Source organism: Macaca nemestrina, chromosome 18, assembly GCF_043159975.1.
Source record: "Macaca nemestrina isolate mMacNem1 chromosome 18, mMacNem.hap1, whole genome shotgun sequence".
Classification (NCBI taxonomy): Eukaryota; Metazoa; Chordata; class Mammalia; order Primates; family Cercopithecidae; genus Macaca; species Macaca nemestrina.
This window is the reverse complement of record NC_092142.1, coordinates 69841410-69857400: the sequence shown is the minus strand read 5'-3', so window position 1 is coordinate 69857400 and position 15991 is coordinate 69841410.

The following is a 15991-nucleotide window of genomic DNA, read 5'->3' as shown; positions in this document are numbered from 1 at the left end:
TTCTGTTCGTGGGAAGGGAAATTCAATACATTATCACTGTATTATGGGTATTTAATGTACACTACCTTATCAGATTTATGAGTTTTATGGAAGATGTAGCATCATTATCAGGCATGATTATTACACTATATTTTACATTTCTGAGTTACCTGTCCTTGATGGATATCAATAGCAGTACTAGCCAACAAATGTGAAAAGATAACTTACACACATATTCATCCATCCATTTCTCCAACCATCCATCCTTCTATCTATGCTTTCAACAACTATTTATTGAGGATGTGAAAACCCCGTAAGAGGTAGAAAAATGTATTCAATATGGTCTATGTCTTCAAGGAGTTTACAATCCCAGCAGGGAAATTAATGCATGGACACTAATTACTGGAATCTAAAGTAGCATGGGATAAGCAATCATGAGAGTAGAAAAGTGCAGGAGGGAGCCAGATGGGGGAGAATTCAGCTGACTGGGGAAGGCTTGAAGAAAGCCTGGAAATATACATGAATGCTAAGGAATGTGCTATGAACTCTTGTTCCTGAAGTAGTGATGATGTGTTGGCCATAGCCTCTTGTTCAGTCTTACTTTGACCAACACCAAACATTTGAAGCACAGCATCAGGATGGAGTTACAGTCTGTAGCCAGAGAACCAAGGTAACTGGCACCATGGGAATCACACACAGGACTGCAGCTTCATGACACCGGCTACATTATAATGATACATTACAGAACATCAACCTCCTGGATGCAGGACAGGCATCTGGCTGTCCAACCTTCTGAATTGAGAACAGCTTGTAATGAATCCCCAGTTCCATAACAAGTTTAACAATTAATAAGCTAGGGGTTTCCTTGAGGACAACAAAGAATAAAATATGAGTTTGCCAAGAAAGAGGTCACACGGCATAAATACATTCCAGGAAAACAATACTCGTGATGAGGCTAGAGGTGGGCAGTTTTTCCTCTACTTTGAAAATGGAGTGAAATATATTGAGGGTCTAAATTATCTGGACATTGGTCAGTCCTGTATTTCATTCCTCTGGTTAGACCCCTTGCATGTGTGTGATAATTTTGCCCACTGGACAGAGTGGCTGCTGAGGGAAAAGCTGCCCTGGTCAAAGGATTTGCTATTAATTTCAGATACACTCTTAAAAATGCCTCTATAAGAAAGGAGAAGAAATCAAAGGGTTTGGCGCCAAGGAACAGGATTAATAAAAAATATTCTGTCCATTCTAGAGAAGCCAATTCAGCAGGTTTCACTCATGTGATGTATTCAAAGAGCCTCCCACAGACAGAAACTTAGCATGGCACCCACCCAGGCAGGGAGATTGCTGGCAGGTCCCCGGCAGCGGTGACACTCAGAGACAGCAAAGACCTGCTTGGCTCCTGCCTCCTGGGAGCCTGCTGAGGTCAGCTAGTAGACTTGATGAAACTGCTCTCTGGCCAGTGCCCGGTGTCCAGGGGAAAAATGGGAAAATACCCATCAGAATCTAAAGAATAATTCCAGAAAGAGTCATACCTCTGAGGAAGTCAATGGCACTGTAACTTTACGCCTTCACCTAGATAGTAATTCGGTGGAAAATGATGTTCACCCCCCTCTAAATTCCTGATTCGGAGTTCTAGAAATGATTGTGTCATTTGCAGGTATCCCCGTTGATGCACCTTTTCTCAGTGGCTTCATTAGGGGATCATAGGCTGTGTGATGATGCGTAGCATCTGGGCAGCAGAAATTTCTTAGAAAGTAATTCCCCATATATGCAAAATTCAGCTCTATGAGGAAGTATTTTGGGTGGGTGTGTGTTGGGGTGGAACCACTCCATTGTATTTGATAGTTGAAATGTATGGCTTGTGTCCTTGGTTAACGTATTAACCTGTTTTCACGCTGCTGATAAAGACATACCTGAGACTGGGTAAATTACAGACAAAAAGAGGTTTAATGGTCTCACGGTTCCACGTGGCTGGAAAGACCTCACAAGCATGGCGGAAGGCAAAAGGCACGTGTTACATGGCAGCAGGCAAGAGAGAGAATGAGAACCAAGTGACTTTCCTCTTATAAAATCATCAGATCTCGTAAGACTTATTCACTACCACCAGAACAGTATAGGGGAAATCGCCCCGCTAATTATCTCCCACTGGGTCTGTCCCACAACACATGGGAATTATAGGAGTTATAGTTCAAGATGAGATTTGGGTGGGGACACAGCCAAACAGGAGTTAATTACCTCCTCTAAGCAGCTCAGGTGTGACCAGAACTTCCAGAGATGTGTCTCCATGTCTGGAAAACTACTTCTCCCATTCCAAAAGTTACAATAGTTACAAAAGTTACAACAGGCTTTTCAGGTTTCTAAATCAGAGCTCAGAGACTGTAATATACATACAAAGCTCCCAAAATGATGCCAGTGGGGTCTGTGGACCCCTTTTGGGACCCCTTTCAAGGAGCAAGATTCTACACTATGATTTTAACCCTATCAACATTCCTCAATTTTCTGCAGGCTTTCATTGATTAAGAAAAGCTCATTATCCCTTCTGAGGGGCTGTCTTTTATATATTTTGCTGTCCATGCACTTTTCACACTGCACCATGATTGTCTGTGTGCTTATCTATATTATCTTTATATTACAATCTTTATGAGGTCATGCCTGCATTTTATTTGTCTTCATAACCCGTGTCTGCCCAGAAAATGCTTAACAACCAGGTGTGGATTTGAATTGAATTCTGCCCCTTGGTTAAGGCTACACATTCAGTTGCCAGCTGGGACAGTTCTGCACAGGAGAAACACGCCAACATGCTGAAAACCTGAAAGTTGTTTTTATGCTCCTAACAGGAGAGATGAAACAGGGGTATACATTATTTTTGGTCAAACATGCCAAATAGCATTTTTCTTCCAAGCTGTCATTATTTGTTGGGAAATTTACCAGTTGCATGGCTTTTTAGAGATTCAAGATGTCTTGCCTTTCCTAATATAAATCTTTGTTGCCAGTCTAATTGGTTTTGGGCTCAGTCTTGGCACAGCCTTGGCCACCCTTCTTTGCCCTCAGTGCTGCTAAATATATCCCCAGTGCTCGGTATGTCCAGATGATTCTCTTCTAACCTTTCAGGTCAACGTCTTTTACTATTTATATGCTTTTGAAAACCTTTCAATAATAACTTCCCCTTCAAAAAACACTAACCCAGAACTTACTTCTCTGCCTTTCTTATGTGATGATTTTTATGCAGGACTTGTCTAGTTTTTTAAATTAAGAATATTTCTTGGCCAGGTGTGGTGGCTCACTCCTGTAATCCCAGCACTTTAGGAGGATAAGGTGGGGAGACTGCCTGAGCCCAGGACTTCAAGACCAGCCTGGGCAATGTAGCGAAACCCCATGTCTACAAAAAATTCAAAAGTTAGATGGGTATGGCAGGACACACCTATTGTCCTAGCTACTCAGGAGGCTGAGGCAGGAGGATAGCTTGAGCCCATGAGTTAGAGGTTATAGTAAGCTATGATCATGCCACTGCACTCCAGCCTGGGTGACAGAATAAGACCCTGTATCAAAAAAAAAAATATTTCCTTTGATGAATGTGAACTGCAGATTTGCTATGTCCTACTGATAGAATATTGTTATTTTTAGGCTGTGTACAGTGGTTCATACCTGTAATCCCAGCATTTTTGGAGGCTAAGGCAGGAGGATTGCTTGAGACCAGGAGTTTGAGACCAGCCTGGGCAACAGAGTGAGACCCTGACTCTGTAAAAAACTTAAAAATTGACTGGGTGTGTGGCATGCATTTTTAATCCCAGCTACTTGGAAGGCTGAAGTAGGAGAATGGCCTGAGCCCATGAGTTGGACGTTACGGTGAGCTATGATTGTGCCACTGCATTCCAGCCTGGGTGACAGAGTGAGACCCTGTCTCTAAAAAATATTTTTTAAAAAAGACAGAATATTGTTATTGTAGTAGTCGCTATGGTTTGTCTGTGTCCCCACCCAAATCTCATCTTGAATTGTAGCTCCCATAATTCCCATTTGTTGTGGGAGGGACCTGGGGGGAGATAATTGAACCATGGGGTGGTTTCCCCCATACTGTTCTCACTGTAGTGAATACGACTTAGGAAACCTGATGGTTTTATAAGGGGAGACCCCTTTTGTTTGGCTCTCATTCTCTGTCTTTGCCTGCAGCCATGTAAGACCTTCCTTTGCTCTTTCTCTTCCACCATGATTGTGAGGCCTCCCCAGCTATGTGGAACTATGAGTCCACTAAACCTCTTTTTCTTTATAAATTACCCAGCCTCAGGTATGTCTTTATCAGCAGCGTGAAAATGGACTAATATAGTAGTCATCACCAGAAGCAGAAATCAGCCATTCATTAGTTAACTCTAAAAGCATATCTCATGGTGCCTAAGAGGATGGATGGGAACCAGGCTGCCCGAATCTGAATCCTGACTCCCCACTTTCTACGAGTGTAGCCTTAGGCAACTAACCTAATCTCTTTGTGCCTGTGTTTCCTTATTGTACTAGGAATAATAATTGTACTCACCTGACGTGGTTTAGCTCTGTGTCCCCACTCAAATCTCACCTTCAATTGTTATAATCTTCACACGTCAAGAGTGAGACCAGGTGGAGATAACAGAATCATGGGGCAGTTTCCCTCATGCTGTTCCCATGATAGTGAGTGAGTTCTCACCAGATCTGATGGTTTTATAAGGGGCTTCCCCCTTCGCTCAGCACTCATTCTCTCTCCTGCCACCCTGTAAAGGGGTGCCTTCCGCCATGATTGTAAGTTTCACGAGGTCACTCCAGCCATGTGGAAATGTGAGTCAATTAAACCTCTGTTCTTTATAAATTACCCAGTCTTGGGTATTTCTTCATAGCAGCATGAAAATGGACTAATGCACCACCTCATGATCAAGGACCCCAAATATCCTGTTATGCTGCCTGACCATCAGTGTACGTATCCATCCATGTACTGTCTCACACTCCAAGATGACTATGACATTTTCTCATTTCATCTCAAACCATCAATGCCTCTTCCCCATTCTCACTTTTTGCTGAGGGCTTTGCTTCCTACTTCACCTAGAAAAGGGAAGGATTCAGAAGTGAACTTCCAAGGACTCCTGCCTATCACTTGTACCCATCAACCAGCATCTGCATTTTAATATTCTGCCTTCTAGTTACCATGCATAAACCACTCATGCTCTTATCTGAAGTGAAACACTTTACTTCATACTAGATCCTACTCGTGCCAACAGAAGGCTCTCTCTCCAGCTATTCTCCCTTCCTCTCTTGCATCATCAATAATTCTCTCTCCTACGGGGTCATTATCCTCATTCTCTTGGTAACCAGATCCAGTTTCATGGCTTTAAATATCATCTATGTCCCAAGGAGTCCCAGATTTGTATGTCTAGCTCAGACGTTCCTTCCAAATCCAAACTTGAATATCCAGTGGGCTAATCAGCATCTTCACTTGAATTTTTAATAGACATCTGAAAATCAATTAAGTCAAACTGTTTTTCTCCTCTAAATCTGCTCATCCCTCAGCCTTAGGCATCTCAGTTAATGGCAACTTCATCCCTCTATTTGCTCAAGAAAAAAGTACTGGGAGGTCATCTTGAACTCCCTCTCTTTTACAGCCTTCATCTAACCCATCAGGAAATTTTCTTGGTGCTTCCTCCTAAATGTACACAGAATTCAACCCCAACCACTTCTTGTCTCCCCATTGCTGCCACCCTGGTCAGTGCTAACAGCATTTCTCACCTAGATCATGGCTATAGCCCTTGATCTGCCCTTGCTTCTGTGCTGTCTATTCTCAACCCAAAAGCCAGAGAGATCCTTTGGATCACACCTGAAACCCAGGTGAGATCATGTTACTCCTCTGCTCAAGGTCCTCAGATGGCTCCTCCTTTCATTCAAGGTAAAAGCCCACGTTCTTACAAGGGCCTGCAAGGTGATCTAACACCTACCTCCCTTACCTCTATGACCTCCTACTTCTCTTCCCCTTGCCCATTCGGCTCCAGTCACAGTGATTTCCTCGATATTTCTTTAACACACAAAGTATACTTCCACTGTAGGGCCTTTGTACTTGCAGTTATCTCTCTCTGGAATGCTCTTCTCCTTAAATATCCACAAAGGCAACTCTCTTATCTCCTTCAACCCATTGCTTAAATATCTTCTCAATGAGTTCTACCCTGATCATCCCATTTAAAATTGCAACCTGCCACCAACTCCAGACCTTTCAGTTTCTCTTACCCTTCTGTCTCGCTCAGCTTGATTCCATTGCATGCATCACCGTCTACTAAATGCTATAACATGTAACTTTATGGTGTTTATCATTTGTCTGCCCCAGAATGAATGTAACCACCAAGGGATCTCTATTTTGCTCACTGATAGATCTCACACGTTTAGAACAGTACCTGGCAGATATTAGGTACTTGATAAATATTTGCTGAATTAAATTGAATTTGGTTTGATGATAGGTGTTCTGAGGATGAAATAAACTTCATATACGTAAAGCTCTCAAAATAATGCACAATAAATGCTAGCTGCCACCACCACCACCGCCAGCATCATTGTAATCGTCACAGTTGCCAAATTGTGTGTCTGAGTCTTTCTTGTGGCATTTTGGAACTTAAAATGTAAAGACAAATGAATAATCACCAGGATATTTTCTTTGTACACAAGGAAAGCCTTTAGATTTTGGTGGGTATAATCCATCTCACAGGGACTCCCCAATCATCTCACTCTTATGACCCATGTATGGAATGGGATGCTCTCAGTGCCTTTTCACAGGCAGAGGAACCAGGCACGATAGCCACCTAGAGGGGATTTGATTAAGTCATGTGCTGGTAAATGTCTGACAACCAGCTCTCAAAGAAAAAAAAGAAAAAAAAAAAAAAAGAAAAAAATTTTGATTTGTAGTGTTAGCCAATTTCCCTGGTGTAAATTCTCCCACTGTGGTTGATTTCAACCTTCCAACACTATGTCCCCGAACAGAGACAGTTGAAAAGATGTACAATAAGTAGTACCCCATAATAGCCTAATTTCACCAGAGATACAATGGGCATACATAACTTCAAGAGCACAAATAAGAGTAAAATGTCTGAAAATAATTAGGAAGTGGTCAGTTTTCAGTAATTGCTATTTAATTGTAAGTTTAATTTCATTTTTCATAAAGGTTGTGTTAACAACCTGCTTATCAAAATTCCTAGGAATTTAACAACCAACTCTTGGGAGCTGGTATGAGGAGAGTTCAGTGCACCACTGGTGAGATCTGAGCAGCTATCTGACCCAAATGGGATCAATCAGAGTCTCCCCTACAGACAGGGAGTTAAACCTGCGAGAACCAGTTTTCCATATTGCTGGAGGATGAAGTTGGGAACTGTGGATAGATACCCTCCCTTTCCCGTGAGGATAGGGTAGCAGGAAAAGACAGTCTACTGAGAGAGAATAACAATCTGCAAAGAGAACCAGCAATAAGAGACCAAGAAAAAATTTTGCCTGTGGTGCCCATCACCTTTCAATTTCTGACTCCAGCTATTTCAGAGGGTTGGCCCTTGGGTTCTATGTGCCCCCTATCTTTCTTTTTCTTTTCTTAGACAGAGTCTCCCTCTGTCACCCACGCTGGAGTGCAATGGTGCGATCTTGGCTCACTGCAACCTCCGCCTCCTGGGCTCAAGCGATTCTCCTGTCTCAGCCTCCTGAGCAGCTGGGATTACAGGCGCCCACCACCAGGCCTGGCTAATTTTTTAAACTTTTAGTAGAGACGGGGTTTCACCATATTAGTCAGGATGGTCTTGATCTCCTGACCTTGGGATCCACCCACCTCAGCCTCCCAAAGTGCTGAGATTACAGGTGTGAGCCACCACTCCTGGCCGAGCCCATCATCTTTTAATATAAATTTTCTAACATTGTGTAAGCTGGAGATGGTTTTAGATACTTGTAAACAAGTGTTCTCAGCATATATTATGCTTAGTTGATTGGGGTTATATCAGTGCAGTCAGGCACACTGATAACTTTATGCTTGTCTACAGGTATAATATATTTAAATAGAAAGTGAATGACTACATAATAAGCGCATTTATGTAAGCCTAAAACATTTTCAAAATATAAAGTTTATATCAGAAAAATAAAATTTAAAAAATCATTCAAAATATGAAGTTCACACGAGGAAAAAAATAATAAAACAGGTTCTCGGTAGTGAAAATTTTGGAAGCTACAGCCTCAGCTTACATTGGCGAGTGTTACCCAAAAAGTCATCATACACTAAATTCAGACATCACTTTCATGATTCTTGCTGTAATGGTGTGCCACCAAAGTCAACGCACTGCAGAAAAGAAATGCAATTTCTTCCATCCGCATAAAGTGTAACCTCATTTAATTGTAACCTAAGCCAAAGTATCTATAAAATCATGGATTTAATATGTTAATCATATTTTAATACACTTTCGATTAAATAAGCTACTTTTAAGCAGTGCTGCTGTGTGTGCCACCTAAAATGATACCCAGGACACACCCAGGAAAACATCACACCACTTAGGCTTGATTCTCTAAAGCTGCTCCTGACACTTGAGGTTTTCTCCGCCTCACTCCTGCATAGCCCACAAGAGTCTGCATTTGTCAGAGGACTACGTTTCCAGGCTCCGGGACAGGAGGAACTAATCTGCTGTTATTAAAATGAGAGCAATACATGGTAGGCATACGTTTAACTAAGGGATCTGTGTTTTATTATTTGGGAAGATGTATTTGCATAGGTTAATTCAATGACATTCTTTATTAAAAAAAAAGAAAGAAAGAAACTTACACAGTGAACAGCGGCCAATCCTACCTTTCAACTTCATGTTAATTTGCCTTAGGGTTTATCTGACCTGAGCATCCAAGAGATACCAGCAATAAGGTATCTATTTCATCACATGCTGGGCAAATAAGAGACCTGTCTCAGTTATGACCAATTGAATTTATTCTCTCAATGCAGAGTATCCAAGCCTTAAGTAGACATGATGCTTTGGGCTGATGCTTATCTTCAAAACTTCAGCAGCTCAGAGTTCAGCATCAGCAATACAACTTTCAGCCCTAAAAGAAAAACCTCAGGAATGTTTTCTTGTGTTCCGATTCCAGCTCTAAAGTCACTTCTTTTTTTTTTTTTTTTTTTTTTTTGAGTCTCACTCTGTTGCCCAGGCTGGAGTACAATGGCGCAATCTTGGCTCACTGCACCCTCTGCCTCCTGCGTTCAAGCGATTCTCCTGCTTCAGCCTCCTGAGTAGCTGGGACTACAGGTACATGCTGCCACTCCCAGCTAATTTTTTGTATTTTTAGTAGAGACGGGGTTTCACCATGTTGGCCAGGATGGTCTTGATCTTCTGACCTCGTGATTCGCCCGCCTCGGCCTCCCAAAGTGCTGGGATTACAGATCACGTCTTAATGACTTAAACAAGTAGCCTGTAAGATCAGCAAATATAGAGGCTACAATTGTGCTTAATGGGAAGGCAAAGTCTGAGGATCCAAAGATGAATCAGTAGCCCAAGTCCCTCTCCATACCTGAAGCAGTTCATTCTTCAGGAGTCCTGTGAAAAGATGTTGGTGCCACAAGTCAGGCTGCTTTTATACCTAACCAGGAAGATATGACATGTGGCGAAGAGACAAAAGCTGGCCATTTAGGGTCATGGCTTTTTCGAACTCCTATGGACTTGCAAGCCATGAAATAGTATCTTGGAATTTGACTTATCGATACAATCTTGAAAAGGCCATTGCTAAAAGTAACTCTTACCCTTGCCTTCATTCTTCACATACGGGGCTCACTGCTTTAAATGTTTTCTAGAGTCATGCTGACTGCTCATTTTTGCATTCTGATTTTTTTTTCTGAGTAAACTGTACAAATAAACAGGTGGAGTGTCCAAGTGATCATATAAGAGCATTTTGAGCAATGAATGTGAGCAGCACGTCATCACGCAGTGCATGTACATATCACGTCAATGACTGTTGTATCATTGTGTGTGTTTTTTAACACTAGTCAGCCTAAAATAAAAAATGGAAAAGACTTCATGTCACCAGTTTTTCATCTTATGCCCTCTTCTGTTTCCTCTGCTACACAGAGTTTGGGGAAAAAAATTTCACCAAAGGCTATTGAAATAAAATATAATAAAAAGTTCATGAAAAATAAAAGAAAGTCATCCTCTACTTGAGTAATCAACCTCAATTTCAGCTCTGAAGGTATCATCATTAATTGCATGAAGTACATCATTAATTGCATTTTAGAAACAAAAGCTTCAATATTTATTTCTAAAATGACACCTCCCTAAAAAAGTCATGTAAGTTTTCTTTCCTCGCCAAGGAAATAATCTTATCTCCCATCGAAGCAAGGATGAGAGGAGACATTTGGACAAAAGATCTGGGAAAGTAACACACAAATGTCCCCATCTCCCAGGCAAGTGGCCTTGTTTCTTGCACAGCCCCTAATTCCTCATATCTGCCACACGCCCATTGGCTAATACCACGGAGACATGAGAGTTTAGAAATCCCACCTTCTCAAGCTTGACACCTCATATGGAAGCAGTCAGAAAAAGTAAACAGATCTGCCCTCCATAGTCATCGGACAAACTCACGACGACAACAAAGCACCATTTTCTGCCATCTTTTCAATAAACATGTCTTAGATAGGTCCGTGCAAACCATACAGAGTGTACAGTGGACTAACCTAAAAGCATTAGTCAAATCCAAAGTCTCTGAGATACCTTACTGGCAGAAACAACACCTGTAACACATGAGGCAGGAGATACATGCAATGTATCCCCTAAGCAGGTATGATCCAGAGGGAAGACTGTGTGCAGGGGGAAACGACAGCACTGAATTTTAAATTTCCACTAAAAACAGAAACTAATACCCTATGTTACCAAACAACTTCTTTTTTTCTTTTTTCTTTTTTTTTTGTCTTTGAAAACTAGGAGAATTGAACAAGGGTATCTGTGGGCTTCCAAGTATTTCTTCTGCGACTGTGTGGCCTGGTAGACACATGCATCGTACACCTATCACTGCATTCAAGTCAGGGTGTAGATGAGTTTGGGAATGTCCAGAATTCGATTCCACATTGTTATCAGGTGAAATTGATTTTGCGCACCCACCCGCCAAACCTGCAAGCCTCCAGCCCCCTGAACATTTCTAAACTTCCTCATTGCTACGGCTGCTTCTCCTCTTTTTAAAAATTTTCTCCCCTTCTTCTTCTTTTTTTTTTTTTTATAAGGCCTCTGGCCTTACACCGCTGTTTATTACCTAAGGCAAACTCTCTCTCTCACTCCTTTTCCCTCTCTGTTTCTTTAAATCTCTAAACCACAAAGCAGCATGCGAGCAACACCGTGGGTCAAGATATCAAAAGAGGGAACTTTTATAGGTTTCCTCGATAACATGGACAATAAAAGAAGAAGGGCGCACAAGCAGCATTACTGACCTTATTTGATGCTGTTCAGTAAAGAGAGACGGCTCTTCCACCGCCTGCCCGTGTAGGTCCGGGCCGCTGGTGTGTGAAGAGGGAAGCTCGGTATCAACACTTGGTCTGGGTTTTCTTACACTCCTATGCCAAAGCCTTCCAAATGTTTTCAGCAAATAATACCCAAATAAATAGAAGGTTACTGAATACATTAAACTCACTGCAGCAAGAAATTGCTTTTTGACGCCCAGTATATACAGACAAACTGTTTTTCTCCCCACACTCACACATACGAATATCGGTAGGAATTTAGACTCTGCTAAGGACATCTGTGCTATGAAAGCAGAAGTCTGTCTTCCAGATATGATCGCTGTTAATCAGCAGTACTTAGACTGCCATAAGCTATATATTTAGGTAATTCATGTTAGAAGGAGAATGTTGGAGCTCATTGTCATAATGTTTCATGGAGACAAATCATACTGAAAGAAAAATTTTTTTTTTTTTTTTTTTGAGACGGAGTCTCGCTCTGTCGCCCAGGCTGGAGTGCAGTGGCGCGATCTCGGCTCACTGCAAGCTCCGCCTCCCGGGTTCACGCCATTCTCCTGCCTCAGCCTCCCGAGTAGCTGGGACTATAGGCACCTGCTACCGCGCCTGGCTAATTTTTTTTTTTTTTTTTTTTTTAATTAGACACAGGGTTTCACCATGTTAGTCAGGATGGTCTCAATCTCCTGACCTCGTGATCCGCCCACCTTGGCCTCCCAAAGTGCTGGGATTACAGGTGTGAGCCACCACGCCCGGCCAAAAATGCATGTTTCTTTGGCCTGAGGTGGGTGCTGGTTTGCATGTGATATGGGCCCAAGAGGAAAACATCTTTAGCAGCCCTTAGGAATAACTGCTTCCACAACCACACGGGCTAGGCGAAGTCCTAGATGAGTAGAAATGAAACAGAACGCTCCTGCTTTCACGTGAAACTCTTTTTTTTTCTTTTTCCCAAATAGTTAAAGTTACTTTAATCATCTGTTTTCAGGGAAGGTATGTTTTCTCTCACAATAAGAAACTGCAAAGGAAATAACCCCTTTTTCCTTCAGGTCCCCAAAGATCCCAGCTCCTAACTTTTAGTCTCATTAGAATCTCCTCAGAGGATCTAGTCTATTGTCCAGCCTTAGCAGAGAAAAAAGATCAATCATATGACCAGAAGTAAAAGCAGGAAGAAGAACAAGAGTTATTTTCTCCCATGCAGAAAATTCCATTCCCTGGCTCCTAAAAAGTTGCGTACACAGTTTCCTTTGACTTTTTCAAGTAATTTATAGCCACTTGCTCTTTAAATAATACCAATCTGAAAATAATCTTATTGTGCATCACCTTCACCGTTTTCTAGATCAGATACTGTGCTTGGTGAACATACTCCTCAATGGCAACCAAGACCATGAAAGCCATATTTGCCAATTCCAGAGTCAGTCTCATGCAAAGTCATCAACCTGCTGGCTGTCAGAAGCGTCTGAGGACATCAGTGAGGGCCAGGCTGAGCCCAGGCACACAGAGAGATGCAGGCATGTACTGCGTGGGCTATGCTTCCTAAATGCAGGGATTTCGGACCCAGGAAAATGAGATGCTCTTTTGGAATAGACGGTAGGGGTCATCTCAGAAACCTGGTTTCCCCAGCTCTTTCCAGAAACAGCAGCCCTGGCCCTGCCTACCCAGCAGGAGTTACCCCAAAGCACCAGGTCAGCCTGACCCAGAGCCTCATTCTCTACCTGCCCATCTGCAGCCTGGAGCATGTCCCCACCTTTATGAATATTTATTTTGGGCCCAGCAAATTCATGTGAGATTTGATGTGACCTTCCTACTCTCCTCTCCACAGACCCCATGAAGTATTAAAAACATGCTATCATCCCAGCACTTTGGGAGGCCAAGGCGGGAGGATCACTTAAGGCCAGGAGTTTGAGACCAGCCTGAGCAACATAATGAGACCTCATCTCTATGACAAATTTAAAAAATTAGCCAGGCTTGGGGGTGCACACCTGCGGTCCCAGCTACTCAAGAGGCTAAGGTGGCAGGATCGCTTGAGCTCAGGAGGTTGAGGCTACAGTGAGCTGTGATCATAGCACTACACTCCAGCCTGGGGGACAGAACAAGACTGGTCTCAAAAAAATAAAAATAAAACTGAAAAAACCATGCTATCAAACACACAAAACTAGGAAGCCAATTCTTTTTATTTGGCAGATGACACAGAGGATCTAAAAATGCCTTCCCACTTGGTCCCTGCATGTGTTGGTCCCTGCATGTGCTTGGTCCCTGCATGTAGAGACGGACACCTGGTCCTGCCATCCCCCCTTTTCCTTACGTGGGACGCTTGGATGAGAGAGAGGTGGCTTGCAAAGCAAATACAGGAGCGCAGTCGCCATTCCTCCTTCTGTCTCCCCTCCCAGCAGCCCTGTCCTCCTGCCCGTCTGTTCTTCTTTTTCGTTGTTGTTGTTTTCTTCGTTTTTTTTTTTTTTTTGAAACAGAGTCTCGCTCTGTCACCCAGGCTGGAGTGCAGTGGCATGATCTCTGCTCACTGCAACCTCCGCCTCCCAGGTTCAAGCAATTCTCCTGCCTCAGCCTCCAGAGTACCTAGGACTACAGGCACCTGCCACCACCCCTGGCTAATTTTTGTATTTTTAGTAGAGACAGGGTTTCACCATGTTAGCCAGGATGGTCCTGATCTCTTGACCTCGTTATCTGCCCTCCTCGGCCTCCCAAAGTGCTAGGATTACAGGCATGAGCCACTGCGCCCGGCCCTGTTTGGTGGTTCTTTTAGCTTAATGTGGTGACATCACAGCTCCCTGAGTGAGGTCAAATCCCTCACATGAATGCAGGAAGCGTTTTTCTCCCGTGCACTTTCAAGCGACCGAATGGAGCCTGTGGGAAGGCTGCCTGCTCACAGCGGAACCAGAACATTCGGGTGGGCCTGGGGCGGGGGCTGCACAAGGTAGGACTGGGCTGAGATATTTCAATGACAGTATGGTGATGACAGTGCGACCTGAGCATTTCTAAACATGCAGATTTTTTTTTTCCCCTAGCGTCCTTATTTTTATACAACTGAGCTAAATGGACAGACACCTGTCCATTGTGACCACTTGAATTGGTGGAGTTTATATGTCCAGGTGGAATGAGATGACTCTTAACAGGAGTATTGGTCTACAGGGTAACCCCTCATTTTTCAGTGTCACAAACTAGACCCTAAAATATTGAATAAATCTTTTCATGATAAGGCATTTTTGTAAGTGACTTGATATCATTATCTTCATTTGATATAGCAGGAAATATCTGGATTTAAAAGGAATCTGCATGGGGTTGCCAGACTTAGCTAGTTAAAACAAAAAGATGCCCAGTTAAATGTGAATTTTAGAAAAACAATGCACAGTTTTTTTAAAGTATAAATATGTCGCATGCAATAGTTGGGGCATACTCATACTAAAAAATATTATCATGTATCTGAAATTCAAATTTAACTGGCATGTTGTATTTTATTTGGGAACCCTAAACCTTCAGAGTGCGTGTGTGTGCGTGTGTGTGTGTGTGTGTGTGTGTGTGTTGGGAAGGGGTTAGAGCAATGGAACTTCACTCTGTTGTGTAAATTTTGGGGGAAATGTATTCCTGACCCCTGGCTCCTTGCTTGGATAGAAATATGGCCACTGAAGAGATCAGATGAGCTTTGTAGTTTTTAGCTGTATATTTCCAGGTGCCTGGGGACCACGAGAAGGAGAAGGGTTGTACATGCGATCCTGAATCACCACGTGAGGAGGAGGCTCAGCTCGGGCAGGTATGTTTTTCAACACGGCTCTAACAGAGCGCACACAGGTGATTAACATTCCTCTGCTGAGGTTTATGACTTCATTAGAATATTTCTCATCATAACTGAATAGGTAAAAAATACCTGGCTATTAAATACAAGCCTATCCCTCAGGATGACCAGATTATCACTTGAATTTAAAATCTTTCTGAATTTTTAATAGTGCATAACAAATACGATTATTTATGCACTTTCTTCCAGTACTCAACTTGCCAGGCCTACAATTATATGGAACGCCTTCAGTTTCAATGGGAGGGATTAATCTGAGCTGTACATCTCTGCCTGGTCCCTCTGAAATATTTCGCCAACAGGTCCCCCCTTTCCTTGTGACCTGGAGGAAGCCCGTCCGGAATCCTTTGGAGGCACCGGCAGGGCCTGGCTCTGTGTTATTTAGAAACCCCTGGTAATTAGCAGCGGGGAGATGTAAGAGCCGTGGTGTAAAGGGAGCAGCTGGGAATCCATAAAGCTGGTTGATGAGAAAGTCAAGTGGAGGCCTGCCTGGCTGAAACCTCTTCAATAGATCTGTAGTCTGGACTTGAACCCTGCCCTCTCACCTCAGGGTCCGATATTTCTTTCTTTTCCATTTTTTTCCCCTGCCCAAGTCCCCCGCCCCCACCTTCTCTTCTCCTCCCAGCTTCTCTATCAAGGAATGATGTACTCAGACTGTGAATAAATGCGAGTGACCCCCATCTGCCCACCCCCACTTCCCAGAGCCTTCTGCTGAGAAGGGGGTGGGGGAGGGGGGGAGAGAGAGAGAGAGAGAGAGAGGGAGAGAG